The following is a 21,742-nucleotide window of genomic DNA, read 5'->3' as shown; positions in this document are numbered from 1 at the left end:
TCCAACACATGAAAGAAACAGGACACGAAATTAATTTTGCAGATTCCAAATTGCTCTTTAACACGGAACATCACCACAAGAGAATAATCATGGAAGCCATCGAGATAGAGAAACACCCTCACAACATGAACAAGCGTGACGACACATCCCGCTTGCCAGACATCTGGAAATTAGCCCTCCCCACAAAAACTGACACCAGATCCAGAGGCACACAGAACGCCAACACCAATCAACCACACCAGACCCAAACCCAGACCCTCTCCACAGATGAATTACAGACACCATCCAGTAGCCAATCCATGGTGGCACCTCCGGATGCTGCACCCCCCTGCAATCCCTACACAGATCTGGCTGACACAAGCCACAAAACCACAGCTCGCCCCTATACATGAAGCCAAGCCAGAGCACAACTAAGTACAGTACAGCCATCTTCTCAGGAAAACTCTTCACAAAGTTCAAGAGGTCAAGACACAAAGACTTTAGCAACTAATCCACACCTAATGACCCACCTAAGTGGTACTCAGGATATCACTCAAGAAATCACTCAAGATATCTCTCAAGTAATTAAGGAACAAAAGAAGAAAAGGCACACTAGCCTGGGAACTTCCTCTCTGCCCAGAACATTGGAGGCTATACACCACACCCCCTCTACAGTATTTATAGGAACTCAAACACTGAGATCCTGCTCTGTTCCAGTAACAAGAAGCCGAAAGCACCAGCCTGAAGATGACGAGTGAGACCTCGTCGAAACGTCGCCTAGACACCCCAACTTTTACACGGGAAGACACCCGAGGACACCAAAACCTGCATATATATATATATATATATATATATATGGCCTTAGAATTCATATAACTGCGTGCGAGGTAAGGTAAGTCATGAGAGGGTGGAAGGATTGGGTCGCTAGTATCACCTGCATGCCCCTTTTACTTTTAAAAGGGATTCCTCCACACCTTTCTACTATGCTTGTGGCAGTTCTGTGGTTGAGCATGCAAGATTGATGCCACTGTATTTATTTATTATTTTATTTTATTTATCGGCTTTCCTAGATTGTTCTCTGGATCTATGAGCCTCTCTTTTAGAAGAGATTTTGCTAGAAGCTGCAAATCACTGACTTCACTCTCAGATGGCCATAAGGCCCAAGTGATTTGCTTCCGCTGAGCTTCCATGCAATTATGATCTTATTATTCATAGCATTATTTATATCTTGCTGCAATAACCAACTCTCCACTCTGCATCATTTTCTTTTGAAAGGTATGGACCATATCATGTTAAACAGGCAAGCTATTGCTTATTTAGGAAAAAAATAAAATTACTATTCCCGCTAATAATAATAATTCTTTTCAGGGATTGTGACTGAAATGACTCAAATTTGCATTTTGTGGTTATGTTGAATTTTAATTTTAACCCTGTTGAATTGTTTTTGCTTCCTCCCTCCCTTCTTCTTTCTTTCTTTCTTTCTCTCTTGCTTCTATGCTATTGAAATGCATGTCCTTTCTTAAATAATTAAAAGTATTTTTAAAAGTAGAAAATACACAGTGTACATTAAAAGCAAAGCTGCAAGGATAAACAGATTTGTTTATCAGGACAAACAAATCAGATGGTAGATAAGTTCCAGACACTGTTATAGCAGCCTGCTGTTTAATTCCTCACAGACAACTTTATAGCCAGTGTTCCCAATCTGAATTGTCATTGAGAGTAACAGGATCAGTTAGTCACCAATAACTTATGTCTGGGGTGTTTATGCGTCATTCCCAAGCACTGCCTGCAGTGCCTGAACAGATTCCATCTTCAGCCCATGAAGGAAAAAAATCTGACGATAAGAAACTTCTTCACAGCACTTTTCACTTCCTTATTCCTGAGGGTATGAATGAGAGGACTGACCAAAGGGGTTGAAATAGCAAAAACTGCATTGCTCATGATAGATAGATTCTCAAGAAACGATCCACGTCCCCCGTCTTGCCCAATATCGTTGCCCCCTTCTACTCTACGCAGACGACACAGTGATCCTATCCTTCTCAAGAGTTGGCCTCAGGAGGGCATTAAAAAATTTCGATGTTTACTGCAAATCAAATTTTCTTACAATTAATCATGTTAAGTCCAAAGTCCTAATTTTCACCAAGAGTCGAAAAATCTATAATTGGAGAATAGACGGAAAAGCTATTGACCAAGTCTTTAAATTTCAGTACTTGGGAGTCCTTCTCCAACACAACATGGGCTGGAAGGTCCATCTGGCATATGTATTAAATAGAGCTAAAGCCCTTTCCTTTGCGCTACTGCGTTTTTTCTTCTCAGATGGGGCTTTCCATATTCCATCAGTGTTAAACGTTTTCAAGGCAAAGGTGATTGCAACAATAGCATGTGCAATCCCAATATGGGGGTCCTTTGTCAATCTAACCCATTTGGAGGTAATCCAAAACCAGCTTCTAAGAAGGTTGCTAAAATTACCCAGGTGTGTAAGCAATACTACTATACGACTGGAACTAAATGTTACATCCCTAGAAACCACATTACGGAAATGCATCCTCTGTTACTGGTTGGCATTATGGCATAAACTTCCAAATCTCCACTTGATACAGTGTCTCTGGAGAGATGACTTCCCTAGCCCCTGGGCAAAAATAATACATGGGAAACTTGTGTCCCTTGGACTATCTCCATCTGAACTATTAAAATTGGATTTAATCTCTGCCAAGAGAATTACAACTCACAAATTAGAGATGGATTTACAATTTAATATTGCGACAGGTGGTAGCACTTGTTCGCCGATAAACCTTGGCTTAACACCTCCAACGAAACTTCCATCTTATTTAACTACCTTATCTGTGGTGACGCACAGGTATGCCTTTATAAAGGCTAGATTCAATGTTTTCCCATCAAATGTGTTGGGTAACAGACTCTCCAACGGACAGATCTCACTCCTCTGCGACTGTAAAAGTGGATCTATAGAATCGTTATATGATATAATCTTCTGTTGTCCATTACATTCGGCTTCACGGTCCAAGTTTCTGGCCCCATATTTATCGAGAATTGCTGACAATCCTCAGGATGCCCAAATAATATACCTATTAAACGACGAAGATACAAGTAGATCCCTTGCAGTCGCTAGATACCTGATTAATGTTTTATTTCAAAAGAGGAGAAATGGAGCACTGTATGACTCTGACAGCTTAGCTAAACTTAAGAACCATTAATAAGTCCCAGAACCAAGACGCATACCCCCCCAAATTTGATGGATTTGAATTGCGGTTTACATAGAGGGAGCTTATTGTGTATAGTGTTTACTTAACTGAAGTAAAATTGGTTTTATATGGGTGTTTTAACTTGGAACTGTTCAAATTGTATTGTTTATGGATAAATTTGGATGTATTGTTTTCGTTATGGGCCAATGGCCGCAATAAATCTAATCTAATCTAATCTAATCATGACATGGACATCAAAGGGCATATTGGCTTTGTAGGAGAGTTACGCCATGGCAATGGAGGCGTAGTAAATACTAACCATAATCAGGTGGGAGAAGCAGGCTGAAAAAGCCTTACTGCGTCCTTCTCTGGAGTTGAGGCGCATGACAGAGATAATTATGTGAGTGTAAGAAATGGAGAGAAGTAAAACGGGATGCGGGTGGCACTGTGGGTTAAACCACTGGCTACGGCTTGCTGATTGGAAGGTCAGCAGTGGGTGAGCTCCCGTTGTTCGGTCCCAGCTCCTGCCAACCTAGCAGTTCGAAAGCACACAGTGCAAGTAGATAAATAGGTACCGCTCCGGCGGGAAGGTAAAAGGTGTTTCCGTGTGCTTCACATGATCCGGAAAAACTGTCTGTGGAAGCAGACAAACGCCGGCTCCCTCGGCCTGTGAAGCGAGATGAGCGCCGCAATCCCAGAGTTGTTCGCGACTGGACTTAATTGTCAGGGGCCCCTTTGCCTTTACCTAAAAGGGAGACAATCATAGCAATAGTAAATTCTAAAAAATTCTGAAATTAAGTGTAGGAATTTGGACAAGCTGCTTGGACAACAGCCAAGTGGTCACAAAAGCAATGATAAACTTTGGGCGTTCCACTAAAGTCCAGCTGGGATCGGGACCAATAACGCAGAGAACCAGGCATTTGCTGCCAACCAGATATTCACCTTCTTTGTCATTCGGACTGTGGAATGCAAAGGATTGCGGATGGCTTCATAGTGGTCATACGACATGACAGCTCAGAGGAACGTTTCAGTCACCACTAGCCCATGGAAGCAATAAATCTGCAGGAAACACCCCTGGGCATAGATATGCTTAGAACTGACCAAAAACATTTCCAACATTTTGGGAATAGTTGTGGTGGTGAGCAGAATGTCTAAGAAGAGAGATTAGTTAGGGAGTTTTGCATCTGTGACCACTGCCAGGATGATGGAGAAGGTACTGGCAAGGATTAAGAGGTAAAATATCAAGAAGAAGAAGGAAAAGAAGAAGGGGTCTGATGGTCTTGAAAATTAGGAAAACCAAAAATGAAGAAGTAGTGAACCAAACTACAGGTAAGGATGCAGTTCTCCATTGTTTGAATGCACAAGGTGTCTAGAAAAGAGATCATAGAGGTAATCCTATAATCCTATAATCCCAATCTGGTATTGTGGGTTCTCATGGGAGTATGGGCACATTTCTGCCTTCAGTTGTTGCTCCCCTAGACCATGTTCCACTGGGCAAAAGGTACAGTGGTACCTCTGGTTAAGAACTTAATTCATTCTGGAGGTCGGTTCTTAACCTGAAACTGTTCTTAATCTGAAGCACCACTTTAGCTAATGGGGCCTCCTGCTGCTGCCGCGCCGCCGGAGCACGATTTCTGTTCTCATCCTGAAGCAAAGTTCTTAACCTGAAGCACTATTTCTGGGTTAGCGGAGTCTGTAACCTGAAGCATATGTAACCTGAAGCGTATGTAACCTGAGGTACCACTGTAATGTCAGCTGCATCACTAAAGAACATAGGGCTGTATTTAATAATAATAATAATAATAATAATAATAATAATAATAATAATAATAAATTTTATTAATTTCTGTGGGTCTCTGCTGAGTCGGACTACCTTTGTATACAACCTTTAGGATTGAGGTTTCTTAAAGTCTTATTATATAATGTTGACAACTATATTTACTTATTTATAGGCGTATTCATAAAGCATCTTCATGATCTAATGACACTTGCATCTCACACCAGGTCCTTAGCGCCACTTAAGTCCTGGGTCACCTCCCCCCTGGTTGGTTCTAGGGCCTCACAACTCAGATTTCCCCACATCATTGTGGTTAATGTTCAACACAACGGATGACTTCTTCTCAGCATCAGCCAGTTCTTCTAGTTTAGAGTCTCAACCTTTGTAACTAGGGGAGACAAGTCAGTATTCAGTCCTAATAATAATAATAATAATAATAATAATAATTTATTATTTATACCCCGCCCATCTGGCTGGGCCTCCCCAGCCACTCTGGGCGGCTTGCATAAAAACCAAAAATACAGTAAAATATCACACGTTAAAAACTTCCCTGAACAGGGCTGCTTTAAGATGTCTTCTGAATGTCAGGTAGTTGTTTATCGCTTTGACATCTGCTGGAAGGGCGTTCCACAGGGCGGGGGCCACTACCGAGAAGGCCCTCTGCCTGGTTCCCTGTAGCTTTGCTTCTCGCAATGAGGGAACTGCCAGAAGGCCCTCAGCGCTGGACCTCAGCGTCCGGGCAGAATGATGGGCGTGGAGACGCTCCTTCAGGTATACTGGACCGAGGCCGTTTAGGGCTTTAAAGGTCAGCACCAACACTTTGAATTGTGCTCGGAAACGTACTGGGAGCCAATGTAGGTCCTAGCATCCATCACAAACCCATCCCTAGATAATGATCCATTCACCCAGAACTATGAGCCTCCTGCCTATCCAAATCATCCAGTCTGCCATATGGACATTATAATACAGACGTCCGCTTCCAGGAATATGTGTGTGTGAAAGATACAGGAATAAAATAATGTTTCTCAAAATATATATTCTGTACCATGAAAAATAAATTTCAAAACATTATTTAAAAACAACAACAATAAGAAGAAGATAAGGTGCATGAAGAACTTATAGATGCTAAGCAATTATGGCAGATGCTGTCAACTTCTACCAATATGTTGTATCTTACAGTAATTGCATTTTCATGCTGGCAGAGAAATGTTACTCATGCAAACACAACTGGAATAGTGATGGCAGGATCTAAAACAGGGGTCAGCAAACTTTTTCAGCAGGGGGCCAGTCCACTGTCCCTCAGACCTTGTGTGGGACTGGACTATATTTTTTTGGGGGGGGGGGGGAATGAATGAATTCCTATGCCCCACAAATAACTCAGAGATGCATTTTAAATACGTTTGGCCCTCAGCTGGAACTGCCATTCTGGCTTTATCACACTTTCCCCCATTTCTCCGTAGTGCTGCTACTGTGTACTGAACCTGCCTGCTGTTTGCATATGTTTGCAGAGATGTTTTGATTCATTTTCAGGTCCGCGGAGCTATACAGCCAACAGAGGCAGCCTGCGTATATCGTGCCGCTACCAGCTTTCCTTGTTTCGTAGCTGTTTTTTATTTCTCTCTCTTTTTTTATGTGGTGATTTTCTCTCTCTTTTATGGCCTCAGCTACTTCCCAAGCCCCACTGCCTGTTCTTTATTCTCTGAATCTTATTTTTCTATCTTTCGCCTTTAACCTCTTTTCTATTCTTTCATCATCATCATCAACAACAGCAACATCATCTTTCTTTCTTTCCCCTTCTCTATTTCCCCCCTCCCTTTTTTGTGTTTCTATTGTATCTATAGCAAAGTCTTGATTTGGTTCAAGGGGGGGGGGGGAGAGATATTAACGCTTTGTATTTTTCTTTGTCAGTGGGCTACTTTTAAAATGAGGCTGCATTTTAAATTGCATTTTAACCTGTATTTTAAATTGTATTCTTTTTTCCTTTTCCTATTATGTTTTTACTGTAATTTTGCTGGTGTTAGCCACTCTGAGCCCAGCTCTGGCTGGAGAGGGCAGGGTATAAATAAAATTTATTATTATTACAGTGGTGCCTCGCAAGACGAAATTAATCCGTTCTGTGAGGCTCTTCGTATAGCGTTTTTTTCGTCTTGCGAAGCAAGCCCATTGACAGCTTAGCGGATTAGCGCTATTAGCGGTTTAGCGGCTTTTAGCGGATCAGCTGATAAGCGGCTTAGCGGGTTAGGAAAAGGGGGGAAGGGGGAAAACCCCCGCAGGAACTCGCAAGACATTTTCGTCTTGCGAAGCAAGCCCATAGGAAATTCGTTTTGCAAAGCACCTCCAAAACGGAAAACCCTTTCGTCTAGCGAGTTTTCCATCTTGCGAGGCGTTCGTCTTGCGGGGCACCACTGTATTATTAGAATTTGTTTTGGAAAATAAAGAACACATTGCAAATATAACAATGAATAAGCCGACACTGAATGAATAAACACCCACCCACTGGCCCACTGTGGCCTTCTCTGGCCCAGGCTCTGAGGCTCCGCCCCTTTCCCACATCTGGCCCCTCCCACAAGGAAACAATGGCCTGGCCTTCCTCTTGCTGACATGGCCGTTGCCCGCGGCAACCGGGCGGCAGCCGAGGGAGGTGAGGCAGCGCACCAGGCCGCAGCCTGAAGCAGGGGGGCCGGCCAGACCCTTTCCCGCCTCTCTTGCCCCCCTTCCTCTCCCCCCTCCGAGCCAGGATTTGTTCAGCAAAACCAAACAAAACCAAAAGAGAGAAAACAAGCCAGGAAAAGACCCTTGTGGTTGGTTTCCACCCTTCATGCGCGCCTGTGGCTTGGACACCCCCCCCCAAGGCTGCCCTTCTCGAGGGGGCCAGAGCAGCTCCCCCCTGCAATATTGCCCCCTTGCCCTCAAGCAGCGTGAGGATCTGCATCGGAAAGGGGCCTTTTGTTGGAAATGGATGCTTCCCACCGCACAGGCCGGGCACCTCTGTGCATGTGCAGAGTTCCTGCCCTTCCGAGGAAGGCGGGGTGGCATGCATGCTTCTCTTGCTCTGGAAAGGCAGCACGTCGGGGGCAAAGCGCCACCTGCCATGTGCAGAGGGCCTTTTCCCTTGCGAGGAAATGCTCCTTGGAGGGGTGCCATGGGGCGGCACGTCCCGGATTTCGCCCCCAGCCTGCCTGCCTAGGGTGATGGCCGCCTCCTCACAAGCACCCTGGGAGTAGCATGGGACATCTCAGGACGAAAGAGGAAGGCGTAGGCACCACTTAGGGCCGTTGGGCCCACCTGACAAAACATACCGTATTTTTCCGTGTATCACACACCCCCATGTATAAGACGCCCGTTGCTTTTGGAGACTCCAAATTGAGAAAATGGGGGGAGACTGTATCCGTCTATAAGAAGACCCACAATGCTGAATATAATTTTTAAAATAAATAAAAACAGTCTTATACACGGAAAAGCACGATACGTACGGTCTCTTGCAAAACGGTGGCGACATTGTGTTGTTTAACTGTTTCCACCGATAATTTAATTGCTTTATTCGTTTGTTGTAAACTACTTGGGTGGTTGCTGTTTCCGTACAATCAGGTGCATGTAAACTCTGTGAAGTAAATACATAATGAATACATTGTAAAGGGTAGAAAATGGAGGAAATCAGAGAACGCAGCCCCACAGAATCTCTGGAATGGAAGACAATGCCCCTTTGATGGAAAAGTCTTAATTATTATTGTGTCTTTGTGCAGCTTGCATTCATTTAGGTGGTGACTGCGAAAGAGAAAATTCCCATTTTTGGGTCACCGCTCTTTAATATTCCATAGGGTACGCTGAATAGACTTTCCCACCACACATAATTTAAGTGCTCATGTAGGTCTATAGAAGGGTAGGCCTTTATTAGTAACTTGTATATACAATGGAAATTGGTGTCTTTTCAAAAGCACTTAGACAGCTGAAACAGCAGCAGTTTATCAAAGAAAACCTAAGAAGTCCACTTTAAAAAAAAAAATGTAATGAAGCTAGGCCGAAATTTTTCATTCAACTCCTAAAATCTCAAATTTCCAACATCTATAGTTCTAGAGCACAATCCACTAAAATATATGAGAAAATTAATTTTCCACTAATGCCCCTTTACAATGGAATTCCCTTTCTCCTGCCCTGTGGGAAACAGCAGCCATCAGTTTCCCCAGATGTTTCATAAAAACATGCCTTTTTGCCCAGGCTTTCCTTGACCCATAATATTAATTTGTTTTTATATGCTTCATACTGCTATTTACTGGTTTAATGTTATATTTTTGTGTTAATTATATTCTTTACTGTTTTATGCTGTATGCCACTTGGAGATTTTTAAAATACGACATTGTAAATCATTGTAGAAATGCTTTGAAATAAATATCATTAACAGGAACATTGTGATCGCTAAAAATATTTTGCTTTTCTTTTCTTCTTTTCAGGGCTGTTCTGTCCCTTTTCCTCATCTCAGGACAAGAAAATATGTTGAATGATCAAGGTAGAACTCATGTCTGAAATTGGGACCGGCTGTTAGTGGAGAGCACTTTGCCTCCCCCCCCCCCATTGATTCAACTCACCCTTTTCCAGAATTCTTTCACCTGTGGACTGGAGTAATTCAGCTAAGTTGGTGTGCCGAGGAAGGACTTATGCCTTTGACGTTTGGAGTCAAAAAAGTTGCTCAAGGACACTTGCCACAAGGACATGCCTCATCATCCAAGTGTAGACATAAGTAGTGGCGACACCTGAGGAGGAAGCAGCTACTGGTAGGTGACAAACCTTCATTGAGTTATGAATGTTGGGGAGGCTTTCCTATGTGTCTACCTTCAGCCAAAGTGAGTAAGGGTCTGTTGAGAAAGGAGGGCAGGGTTGCCTGGCCTCTCAGGGGGTGCAGCCTTTGAGACAAGGGCAAGTGCACATTGGGAGCTGGGCATGTTTAGCCTGGAGAAGAGGAGGTTAAGGGGTTATATGATAGCCATGTTCAAATATATAAAAGGATGTCACATAGAGGAGGGAGAAAGGTTGTTTTCTGCTGCTCCAGAGAAGCGGACACAGAGCAATGGTTCCAAACTACAAGAAAGAAGATTCCACCTAAACATTAGGAAGAACTTCCTGACAGTAAGAGGTGTTCGATAGTGGAATTTGCTGCCAAGGAGTGTGGTGGAGTCTCCTTCTTTGGAGGTCTTTAAGCAGAGGCTTGACAACCATATGTCAGGAGTGCTCTGATGGTGTTTCCTGCTTGGCAGGGGGTTGGACTCGATGGCCCTTGTGGTCTCTTCCAACTCTATGATTCTATGATTCTATGAGATGGTGGCAGGTATGGATGCAGGTTGGAGTACCTGTGACACTCTCTGGAGTCTGGAGTGTCTGGAGGCGGTTGGAGGATGGGTGGCGGCTAACAAATTGAGGTTGAATCCTGACAAGACAGAAGTACTGTTTTGGGGGACAGGAGGCGGGCAGGTGTGGAGGACTTCCTGGTCCTGAATGGGGTAAGTGTGCCCCTGAAGGACCAGGTGCGCAGCCTGGGAGTCATTTTGGACTCACCGCTGTCCATGGAGGCGCAGGTCAATTCTGTGTCCAGAGCAGCTGTCTACCAGCTCCATCTGGTCCATAGGCTGAGACCCTTCCTGCCCGCAGACTGTCTTGCCAGAGTGGTGCATGCTCTAGGTATCTCTCGCTTGGACTACTGCAATGTGCTCTATGTGGGGCTACCTTTGAAGGTGACCCGGAAACTACAACTAATCCAGAATGCGGCAGCTAGACTGGTGACTGGGAGCAGCTGCCGAGACCACATAACACCGGTCTTGAAAGACCTACATTGGCTCCCAGTATGTTTCCAAGCACGATTCAAAGTGTTGGTGCTGACCTTGAAAGCCCTAAACGGCCTCGGTCCAGTATACCTGAAGGAGCGTCTCCGCCCACATCGTTTTGCCCGGACGCTGAGGTCCAGGGCCGAGGGCCTTCTTCACTCTGAGAAGCCAAGTTACAGGGAACCAGGCAGAGGGCCTTCTGGGTAGTGGTGCCCGTCCTGTGGAACGCCCTCCCATCAGATGTCAAAGAGAAGAACAACTACCAAACTTTTAGAAGACATCTGAAGGCAGTCCTGTTTAGGGAAGCTTTTAATGTTTAATAGACTATTGTATTTTAATATTTTGTTGGAAGCCGCCCAGAGTGGCTGGAGAAACCCAGCCAGATGGGCGGGGTATGTATGTATGTATGTATGTATGTATGTATGTATGTATGTATGTATGTATATATATATATATATAAAATTAGATCAGGGGTCAGCAAACTTTTTCAGCAGGGGGCCGGTCCACTGTCCCTCAGACCTTGTGGAGGACCACCTCTTGGACCTCACGGTGAAGGTCTACTGGTAAATAAATAAATATATAATCAGAGTAGACAAGTGAAATTTAATGTTGACTAAAGTGCACTGAATTCAGTGGGTCTCAGTTCTGAGTATGACTTAGCTGGCTATCATCCTAAATCAGGAGTGGGAAACAATTGACCATCCAGATGTTGCTGGACTCCAACTCCCATCAGCCCCAACCAGCATGTCTAATGGTCAGAGATGATGTGAGTTTTAGTCCAACAACATCGGCAAGGCCAAATGCTCCCTACCCAGCCTTGAATATTTGCTTTATATAATCAGCATGGTTCTTTGCCATACTCTCTTAAATGTACAAATTCTGTAAGTCTGGATATCATAGCAACATACCATTTTGCTTAAATCACTCATTTTCAGTGAGCGTGATCGGTATTTTTGCTGCTATTATTAATTTCCCAATTCAAATAGAATGTTCTAATTGTATTTCAGTTTTCAGATACCCTAAGCTATGTATAATGAGTTTGGTGTTATGGAGCAGCAAACCATATTTGCTATATTTTTTATAATTTCTTTTCAATAACTTCTGACAACCTATTTATGTCCCACCATATCTCCAACACCTACTGCTTACATTAGGATAAATATTTGCTAACTGCTGTGGAATTAAACGATATATATTATCCTTCAAATCCCATTGATTTCAGTGGGAGTGTTAAGCACCTGCTTAAATTTCCCTCAGTAAGAGCTGGCAACAGTTAATTTTAGATGGATCATACTCATTGTATCTTGATCTCATATGCTATGGACTATACTATTAAATATATTATAGTGATCTACTGTATATAAAAATGGAGCAACATGGATCATGGACACAGCTCAGCAAGCATTAGGCATGCCTAAGCAGTACAAAGTACTAGAATGAGACTTAGCTACTGCTAATTTCTGTTGGAATGTGATATATCGGCTTGCCATTTTAAGGCATGGTCCAGCAGAGGGACCCAAGAACTGTCAATGACTGAGCTCAGAACAAGTTTGTTATAGAAAGTGCTAGTGAAAGGCTGTTTGTTTCACACTTTAGTTAGCCCTGGGCAACGAGGGACTCACTGAATTAAAGGACCAGATGGTTAAATGCACCATTCTGTTGGACATGCAGGTACTTACAAATGCAAATAGCATCAGCAGGAAAAGGGGGCTGATTATGACTGGGATCAGGGTTAGGCGGGAAATCTAACACTTTTCTCCTTGCTGTTTGCATTGGGAGAAACATCCCCATTTGTACCAATAGGGTACCCCCCCCCCGGCTAACCTCCCTCCGCACCAATACCAGCTTCCATACTCTCCAACGTTTATCCGATAAAAATAGGGACCCCCTAAGGAAAAGTGGGACATTCGGGGATCAAATCAGAAACTGGGACAGTTTCTGCAAATCCGGGACTGTCCCTAGAAAATTGGGACACTTAGGGGGTCTGGAATCCCCATGAGCCTAGAGGCTTGGAATTCATGCTGCAAGAAGTTTAGGGTCAGTTGTTGTATGAGACCAGGATGCTCTTCTGAGATCTGGGAGAGCCTCAAGGAGTGTGGGCTACCTTTACACACTGAGTAACTTACAAGGAAACGCAGGGTGTGTTGGTCTCAGAGTTCCTGGGTTTTAGGAAGTTTGGGGGGGTCTGCTAGGGCAAAGAGAGCCCTGCTTCCCCCAGCAATTTGTGTAGGGTGGACTGAGGAGTGCTGAATGCACTGGGGGAAAAAACTTGTGAAATGCCATGTCTCTCCTGACTACCTCCCCAAATATTATCCATCTCTTTTGTTTAGTGTTTTCATCAGAACAATGTGAATAGTACCAGAAGGCTGGTTTTTAAGCATTTAATTGCAGAATATAATTTTAAGATAATTTGCATATATATAAGGAAATAATAAATGAGGAGATAATGCCTTTTTCATTATTTCTCAGATTTAAAACCTCCAATAAGAACAAAATCCAATCACATTTTTGACAATCAAACGAGCATTATTACAAATGCAAAGATATAATCTACATCTGTATCATAGGCATATTGGAGAATAAGATTCTATCACATTGCATTCTACAATCAATTGGAAATTGGCTAACAGCAATAATTTTACTTGAGTTTTTAACAAAATAGTGCAGAAGGTTTGCTTTAGAGAGTTTAAAATAGAATATATAAGCAGAACCTTCAACATGGACCACCTGATAGAATGACAAAAAGTGAGATTAACGAAAGATCACAGCTCTCCTAAAACAATGGCTGAATACTAGGGTTGTAAGAAGGTGGTGATTCCCTTCTGACATATATTGTCACAATCAGCACTGTTTTCTTTCTGCTACAGTTCCATTTTTGTCAAATACTATGGGCAAGATTCACATTTCATGTCCTGTCAGCAGAAACCCCATGCAAGGATTTCCAATTGCACAATGGGTCTCCCCCCCCCCCACCTCCCCTGCATTAGGAGAGCTTTTTATTTATTTATTTATTTATTTAATAAATAAATAAATCTTGATTTTGCAAAAGACCTCCACAGGCCACCCAGACCCTAGTTTCATAGAATGGAGAAGCTACACATTTTGGCCTGCGTTGATTCCTTATGAGGAATGGCTAAGGGAGCTGGGCATGTTTAGCCTGGAGAAGAGGAGGTTAAGGGGTGATATGATAGCCATGTTCAAATATATAAAAGGATGTCACATAGAGGAGGGAGAAAGGTTGTTTTCTGCTGCTCCAGAGAAGCGGACACGGAGCAATGGTTCCAAACTACAAGAAAGAAGATTCCACCTAAACATTAGGAAGAACTTCCTGACAGTAAGAGCTGTTCGACAGTGGGATTTGCTGCCAAGGAGTGTGGTGGAGTCTCCTTCTTTGGAGGTCTTTAAGCAGAGGCTTGACAACCATATGTCAGGAGTGCTCTGATGGTGTTTCCTGCTTGGCAGGGGGTTGGACTCCATGGCCCTTGTGGTCTCTTCCAACTCTATGAATCTATGATTCTGTTTGCAGCAACCTGGCTGATTCCTAGTTCTTATACAACAAACACTAAAGACTAAACACATATTAGTCATTGTTTAGCAAAGAGCCTCTTCAGTGTTATACTGTTCATATGGATTGTGTACAATGGTGTCACCAGAAAGAAATTTCTTGGGGGGGGGCACAGAAGGGGCAGAGCATATTTATAGGTAGGTGAGTTGTATCACATATATTAGGATCTGTGAAAGAAAAATAGCAGTATATGTTCATAACAGGGGTACAGCAATGGAGGGTAAGTGGAGGAAGCAGCTTCTGGTTTTGGGGAAGGTGGTTGCACACACCCCCCCCCCGGAGCCACCCATGAGTGTCTACATGAATAAATGCTTTCCATAGTCCCCATCTGACCACAATCAGCTTGTGCTTCCAAGTCAGTGCGCTTTTTGGATTGGGCCCTGCAGCAGCAACCTGCTACTGTGCACGCAATCACTCCATCCCTGGATTTTAATTATGGCACCAATACTATTGGACAAATCCGCAGCACTAAGAGACAACCAATTTGCACAGTTGTTTCCTGCCAGGATGCCCAATTGAGGCAACTGAAACAAACATGTTTTGAAACAAATGTTCCAATTACAAAATGTTTACAGCTGCAATTGTTTCCTTAATGTAGCAGGAGGACAGCAGGCTCTCGGGTGCCAAATTGTTCAATTAAAAATAGTTGAGAGTTGTTAATGGTCTCTCTCAAGTTTGATGATAGTCTCAGATCTGGTGATGTAGTAAATAATGAGGACAGAGGCTGAATGCAATTCTTACCTAGGCCTAGGCACTCTTGCTCCAAAACATTTAAATGCCGCTGTTGTAAAAGTAAAATACGCATGGAGCTTTCAGATTCAGTATGCCACTTACTATTTATTCAGAAAATGTATATACCGCTTAACAAAAATCTGCATCTGATGTACAGAAAAGGAATCAAAGTACAATAAGATATGAAAGAAGTTCAGAATACAATTAATACTTTTCAAATGCAACATTTAAAACAGCCACTGAACAAGGTAACACTCTCAAACATCTCCAATGGGCCTGAGTAAACAACCAAACTTTTAGGAGACATTTGAAACATCCCACAGATGGAGCTTCCCAAACCTCTTGTGGGACAGAAATGCAGAGGGTTGATGCTATAAACTAAAAACAACAAAGAGGTTTCCAGAAAGCAGTCTGCTGCCCAAGTAAAGTCTCTTCTGGTGAATGTGAAGGCTGTTGTTGTTCATTTCTATTGATCTAGTTTATAGCAGAGGAGGTAGTTTGCTTGGTATCCTGGTTCAAGTTGTTTGGGACTTCATGTGCTAATAACAAAACCTCAAATAGCCAGCCAGTGCATATCCTTGCACACCAGTATAATATGCGCACTCAGTACTCTAGTCACAGTATTCTGCAGTAGCTGCAGCTTCCAAACCAAGCACAAGGGCAGCCCCATATAAAGTACATGACAGTAATCTAAACACCAGTTGCTGGAAAGCATTGATGGGATGGTGTTTATGGCTTCAAGCCCTGATTACCGTATTGGCCTGAATATAAGCCTCACTTTCCCCCCAAATTCCGACCGTGAAAAGTGCGGCTTAAATTCGCAACCCAAGTTGGTTAAGAACTTCCTGAATTGCAGGGGTTTGGACTAGATGACTCCCATGGTCCCTTACAACTCTACAATTCTGTGATTCCAGGTGTAGGTAGGTGAACCCTCAGTTGTATTCAGCAGGGCTCTATGTATGATACAGAGACATCTCTAAAAGCATATTTCCATAATGTAAAAGGTAAAGGTAAAGGACCCCTGGATGGTTTTCCAGTCAAAGGCGACTATGGGGTTGTGGTGCTCATCTCGCTTTCTGGGTCATGTGGCCAGCAGGACTAAACTTCTTCTGGTGCGACGGAACACCGTGATGGAAACCAGAGTGCACGGAAATGCCGTTTACTTTCCCACCACAGCAGTACCTATTTATCTACTTGCACTAGTGTGCTCTCGAACTGCTAGGTTGGCAGAAGCTGGGACAGAGTTCACACCATTGCACAGATTCAAGCTGCCAACCTTGCAATCGGCAAGCGTAGGAGGCTCATTTCCATACATCAACCCTAACACAATTAAACTAAAAATATTAAAATTGAATAAGCCAGCTAGCATGCCGCTATAATCCATTTCAATTTATAGTACAGTGCAACATTAAGGGCTCATTACAGCAGCTAACGTCCCATTAACAGAACATTGTTCAATTCAAATGTTTGTGTGGGCAGAGCATTGAAAAGCAAGGACAGCAAAAGTAATACTTGGTCGGCTTTTTGATATTAATGAAAATGAGCACCTGCAAGCTGCCTTGGAGGACCTTGATAGTCAGAAATGCTTTAAGTAACTGAGCCTACATTTGAGGAAGGACTCTAAAGGTTACAGTTGAAAAGGCCTCGATGCTCATCCTCATTGACACCCCCTTCCTTGGAGTCACCTTTTGGAGCAGGGCTATTGAGCAGGAGAAGCTCTTCTCTAAAGTTGGCAGGGCTGAAAGCAGGCTCTGAGGGATTAAATCCAAGAACGGGCGGAATTTCTCTCAGAAATGTTGCTTTTTTAAAAAAAAAAAAACTCTGTATCCCCACTAGAAATATTTTTGACATCTTTCCCAGGCAGGAGGGTTCCAAGTCAACTCAATATTTACCAAATAAAAAAATTCCTTCCAGTAGCACCTTAAAGACCAACTAAGTTAGTTCTTGGTATGAGCTTTCGTGTGCATGCACACTTCTTCGGATATCTGAAGAAGTGTGCATGCACACGAAAGCTCATACCAAGAACTAACTTAGTTGGTCTTTAATGTGCTACTGGAAGGAATTTTTTTATTTTGTTTTGACTATGGCAGACCAACACGGCTACCTATCTGTAACTCAATATTTACCGTATGTTTGTGGGCAGCTCTAGTCCCAGATTATTAATTTTTTTTGGCCGGGGTGTGTGTGTGTCATTGTAACAAATAAACATTGTCTTCTTTTATAAACTTTACCAACTTAACAAAGCTATTCCCATACAATCCAACATTTCTCCAATGAAAATAGGGATGCCCTATTCCATCATCATCATCATAATTTTATTTTACCCCACCTTTCTGACTAGGTTGCCCCAGCCACTCTGGGCAGCTTCCAACATATATACAAACATAATAAAACATTTAAGATTACAATAACTTCCCTAAAGGGGCTATCTTCAGATGCCTTCTAAAGGTTGGACAGTTACTTATCTCCTTGGCTTGGGGATCGCATAACTGCATACCCTCCAACATTTCTCTGATGAAAATAGGGATGTCCTAAGGAAAAGCAGGACATTCCAAGGTCAAATCAGAAACCGGGATGGCTTCTGTAAATCTGGAACTGTCCCTGGAAAATAGGGACACTTGCAGGGTCTATATTCCATGCTCGGTCCTGGTTTGTTCTACTTTCATTACCTTTACACTACAACTCTTATTTGTTTCCAGACCCTATCAGCCCCACTTCCTGATGATCTCTCCACGCCCTCTTGGCCATTTTGGGAACTGAGCCTGACTCAGCTATGTCTCATCGTTTGATTATCTATGAAGGATAGATCTACCATTAAGCCCTGACAGATATTCCTGTATCTCTGAAAAATAATGGTCATTAAAGAGCAAATGGTGGAGAAGGGTGATGTTGCCTTCCTGCTCTGCACATGGGCTTCCCATTGGGGCATCATCCAGTTGGCTGCTGTAGAAAGAGGATGATGTTGGTCTAGATAGACCTTTGATCTGATTCAGGAGGGCTCTTGGGTTATTAGATGCCTTGGCCCAAGCACACAGTGAAAGGCTAGGATACATTCAATGGGTGAAACTGCAACAAAACAGTTTTGTTTTGTGTGTGTTTTTGGGGAAAAAGACAGTTTGCTGAAGTGTTAGGTAAATTAGCATTGAAGCAATGTATTCATTATTGCCGTGGAGTTGGAACTTATGTGTTCGCATAGGAAAAGTAAAGTGCTCTGTATTTGTCGGTCTTTCCAAAGTTGGGGGAAATTTATGGTGTGATCATCTAATTTCAGCTGAGCTTTTATCATTAGTTCTCAGATGATTTCCAGCCAGTATTATAAATCAGATGGAGATTAATGAAGAGAGGAGTAATAAGAGAGCAATTTAATATGGTTGCATGAATTATACATGTATAACTTTAAACCCAGAGTTCATAAAAATTACATCAGACACCTTAATGGTTGAAATATATCTCAATTCCCAGCTTGTAACTAGAATGACTTGTGAGAGGTGCAGGTGGAAGATGGTACATGACAGAACAAAATGTCATGCCCCCTTTCTGCACTGAAAAACAGCTCTGATATGTGCAGAATGGCTTCTAGGCCACAGGGTGTGACTTCACTGCCACTTCTCCTCGGATGTATTATTCTTTATAGTTTTCCCTGTAGAATGACCTGCTTTATATTGGTCTCCAGACATTTCACCCCATATTGCCATGTGCTCTGGGTGCATGATAAATGGCTCTACAGAGCAGCCAACTCTCTAAAGATGCACGGTTTTAATGGAAATGTTACGCTGTAATGGGAGGAACAGGTAACTGAGAATAATCACAATCTTGCTAGTCTATAATAAGTAGCCATAATGAAGAATCACTTCTGATGCTGTCAAGAGACCTTCTTTTCTTCTTCTTTTTGACCTAATTTATAATGCAAAACTTTCTGTTGAAAGTTCTTGTGCAAGCCTAGGCAAACTCATAGGGGTCAAGGCACTTTCACACACACACCATGTTTTTTTGGGGGGGTGGGCCCCCTCAATGTTCAGAGGGTGTTCAGCTCTGCCCCCTGGCTCCTCGCAATGTCAGGTTGTTGCGTTTTAGCCCCCTCAATCATCTTGAGATGTTGGTGCCTCTGTTTGCAAGGATAATGTTGTTGCCCCTTATCTCAACTTCAGGAAATAATTGCTCTGTTTCAATCAATGCAGCCTGAGGATGTAGGTAAAGTGCTTGTGTTCTCAGTCCTTGCCCATTTTGTCTACTTCCATTTTGCGGGAAGGCATTGACTGTGTGTGTCCGGGAGATTATTAATACCACTTTATGGAAGGGAGTGTTCCCAAGTGCCTTGAAGAAGGCAGTTGTGCAACCGTTCCTTAATAAATCTTCTCTGGATCCAGTAGATTGCTCAGCCCAAAATATCCCCTCTTTGGTGGTCTAGATGGTGGTCTAGATGGTGGTAGCAGTTCAAGTCCAAACACTCTTGAATGAAGCAGATTATCTGAGCCTACCGGTATTTGCTGTAGGTTCCCCCCCCCGGCATCTCTCAACTGTAGAGTTGTAAATGTGACTCCTGGTCTTTAGGTGGCAGCATTCGTGAAAATAAAAACCGAGGAGTGCTCTCTGAGCCTGCAGTTCTTTCTCCTGCAACATTTTTCGTTTTAATTTTCTTTTGTCCTGGCAGAAGCACTGCTCTTCATTTCAACTCATTGTTTCTTGTTTTGATTTAGGAGGCTTCCCTTTTGTTTTTGGTGCAGTTTGTAACACTCGCCCTCTGGTGAATTCATTATCACTTTTGTGACCTTTCCCAAAATGCTTTATCCTCTATATCTCTGTCCTTCCTGGCCCATCAAATAAGGTTGCACAATCTCTCCCTAAGCAGACTGCAGGAAGCAGGACAGAGAAATAATGAGAAAATATAGTGGATGGTCATTGAAATCTTACTTAGGCTGATGGGAAGCACTGCACCTGCAGGAATCCCAGGTGGAATGATATGCCTGCCAGCCATATTTTAATCATTTAGTTTGGTTGGAGAACATTAATGTGAATTTCTCCCAGTCAAGTGCAAATTCTAGTGATGAACCACAGCAGATACAACCACAGCGTTGCATTCAATGTCTTTTAGTGTTTCTATTGTACTCTGTTCGTAGCCTGTGGGCGAGATTGCTTGGGAGGATTGATTTGCTATTATAATTTTGTTTTTATAGCCTCTTAAAGCATTGTTCTGCTCTGCTATTCAGTATGAGGTTTTGCAGCAAATTGCACAGACAAGTCCAACAAACCTAACTTGTCCTAGTGTGTGTAGCTTAGCGCCTCAGCAAAGGCTGAGACACGCAAGCAGTTGCAAGGATTTGTTCTCTTTTCCAAACAGGATTTCCCCTTTTCTCACTTGGAACTGGGTGGAATTACCTGTCAGGGTCAGCTGAGACACAAACTGGGGGCCTCCTGGTCTCTGCGTGCATCCCACTTGTCAACAATTTATCAAATTTGTTACCCCAGTTGCCAGGAAGCAACTGCTTATGGGTTTGTCCTTCTTATGGGTTTGCCAAGGGCATCTGCCTGGCTACCATGAGAAACAGAATACTGGACTGATCCTGCATGGCTTTGCTTATGTGTCTGTGGGTGACCATTCATGGCAATGTTCTCATGGAGAAGCTGCTAAAATGTGGGCTAGACAATGTAGCTGTTAGGTGGATTTGTAGCTGGTTATCTGACCAAACCCCCCAAGTGCTCATGAATGGTTCCTCATCATCCTAGAAAAAAGTGGCAAGTGGGGTGGTGCAAGGTTGTGTCCTGTGCCTGTTGTTCAACGTCTTTATAAATGATTTGGATGAAGGTATTGAGTGGATACTCATCAAATCTGTGGATGGTAAAAAAGGTACAAAGGTAAAGGACCCCTGGACGGTTAAGTCCAATCAAAGGCCACTAAGGGCCGCTCATCTTGCTTTCAGGCCAAGGGAGCCGGCGTTTGTCCACAGATGGTTTTCTTAGTCATGTGGCCAGCATGACTAAACCGTTATTGGTGCAGGGAGGACCATGATGAGTGCCAGAGCACATGGAAAGAAGACAGAATTGGAATCCAAGATGACCTGAACAAATTGGAGAATTGGGCCCAAACTAACAAAATGAATTTCAATAGGAACAGAAACATCATAGCCAGACACTGGAGAGACTTGTCAGCAGTAAGCATGTATCAATGATATCAAACAGTATAGGAAACAGCCTTATTAGAAAAACTAACCAATAAACTGAATGTGACACGGAGACAAATAGAAGAAGACGCCTTCACCCCGGTATGGCTCCCCTATATCACATACACAGCCCAACAAGACAATGACAAGAATCTGCCAACAGCATATGAATCAATATGGCTAACCTGATACAAAAACACCCACCCACCCCACTCACACATGGAAACAAAGTTCACCACAGCCAATCACAAACAAACAACCACACCCTAGGCCAACCCCAACCTCTCTCACCACCAAAGTAACACAAGCGAATAGTAGCGAGAACCTGCACAAGTGACGTTGACACAAAACCCCACCCATACATTAAGTAGAATAGAAGCTTTGCCACCCAACGCCACTCACCATGCCCCCCTCCACCTCTTTCCACCTTTTCTTCCTAATGTAACACTAATGTCTCAAGAAATGAAACTGATCTGTAGAAAATGTAACTTGAAAAAAGAGACATTGCACATACTTTT

General features: G+C 43.1%; 1 protein-coding gene across 4 annotated transcripts in view; it reads left to right on the top strand.

Moving 5' to 3' along the window:
- The first annotated feature begins 7,533 nt into the window (after nt 1-7,533).
- Nucleotides 7,534-21,742, top strand: part of SLCO2B1 (solute carrier organic anion transporter family member 2B1) — a 62,704-nt gene continuing 48,495 nt past the window's right edge. For 3 of the 4 annotated variants that reach the window (XM_081860398.1, XM_081860396.1, XM_081860399.1), the window contains exons 1-2: nt 7,534-7,757; nt 9,405-9,725. The gene's annotated coding sequence lies outside the window, so the exon portion shown is untranslated. The remainder of the gene's footprint in view (nt 7,758-9,404; nt 9,726-21,742) is intronic. The other variant, XM_081860397.1, reaches the window with a different exon arrangement.

This window comes from Podarcis erhardii (genome assembly GCF_964252035.2).
Source record: "Podarcis erhardii genome assembly, chromosome: 4".
Lineage (NCBI taxonomy): Eukaryota > Metazoa > Chordata > Lepidosauria > Squamata > Lacertidae > Podarcis > Podarcis erhardii.
This window is presented reverse-complemented; position numbering and strand designations above follow the sequence as displayed.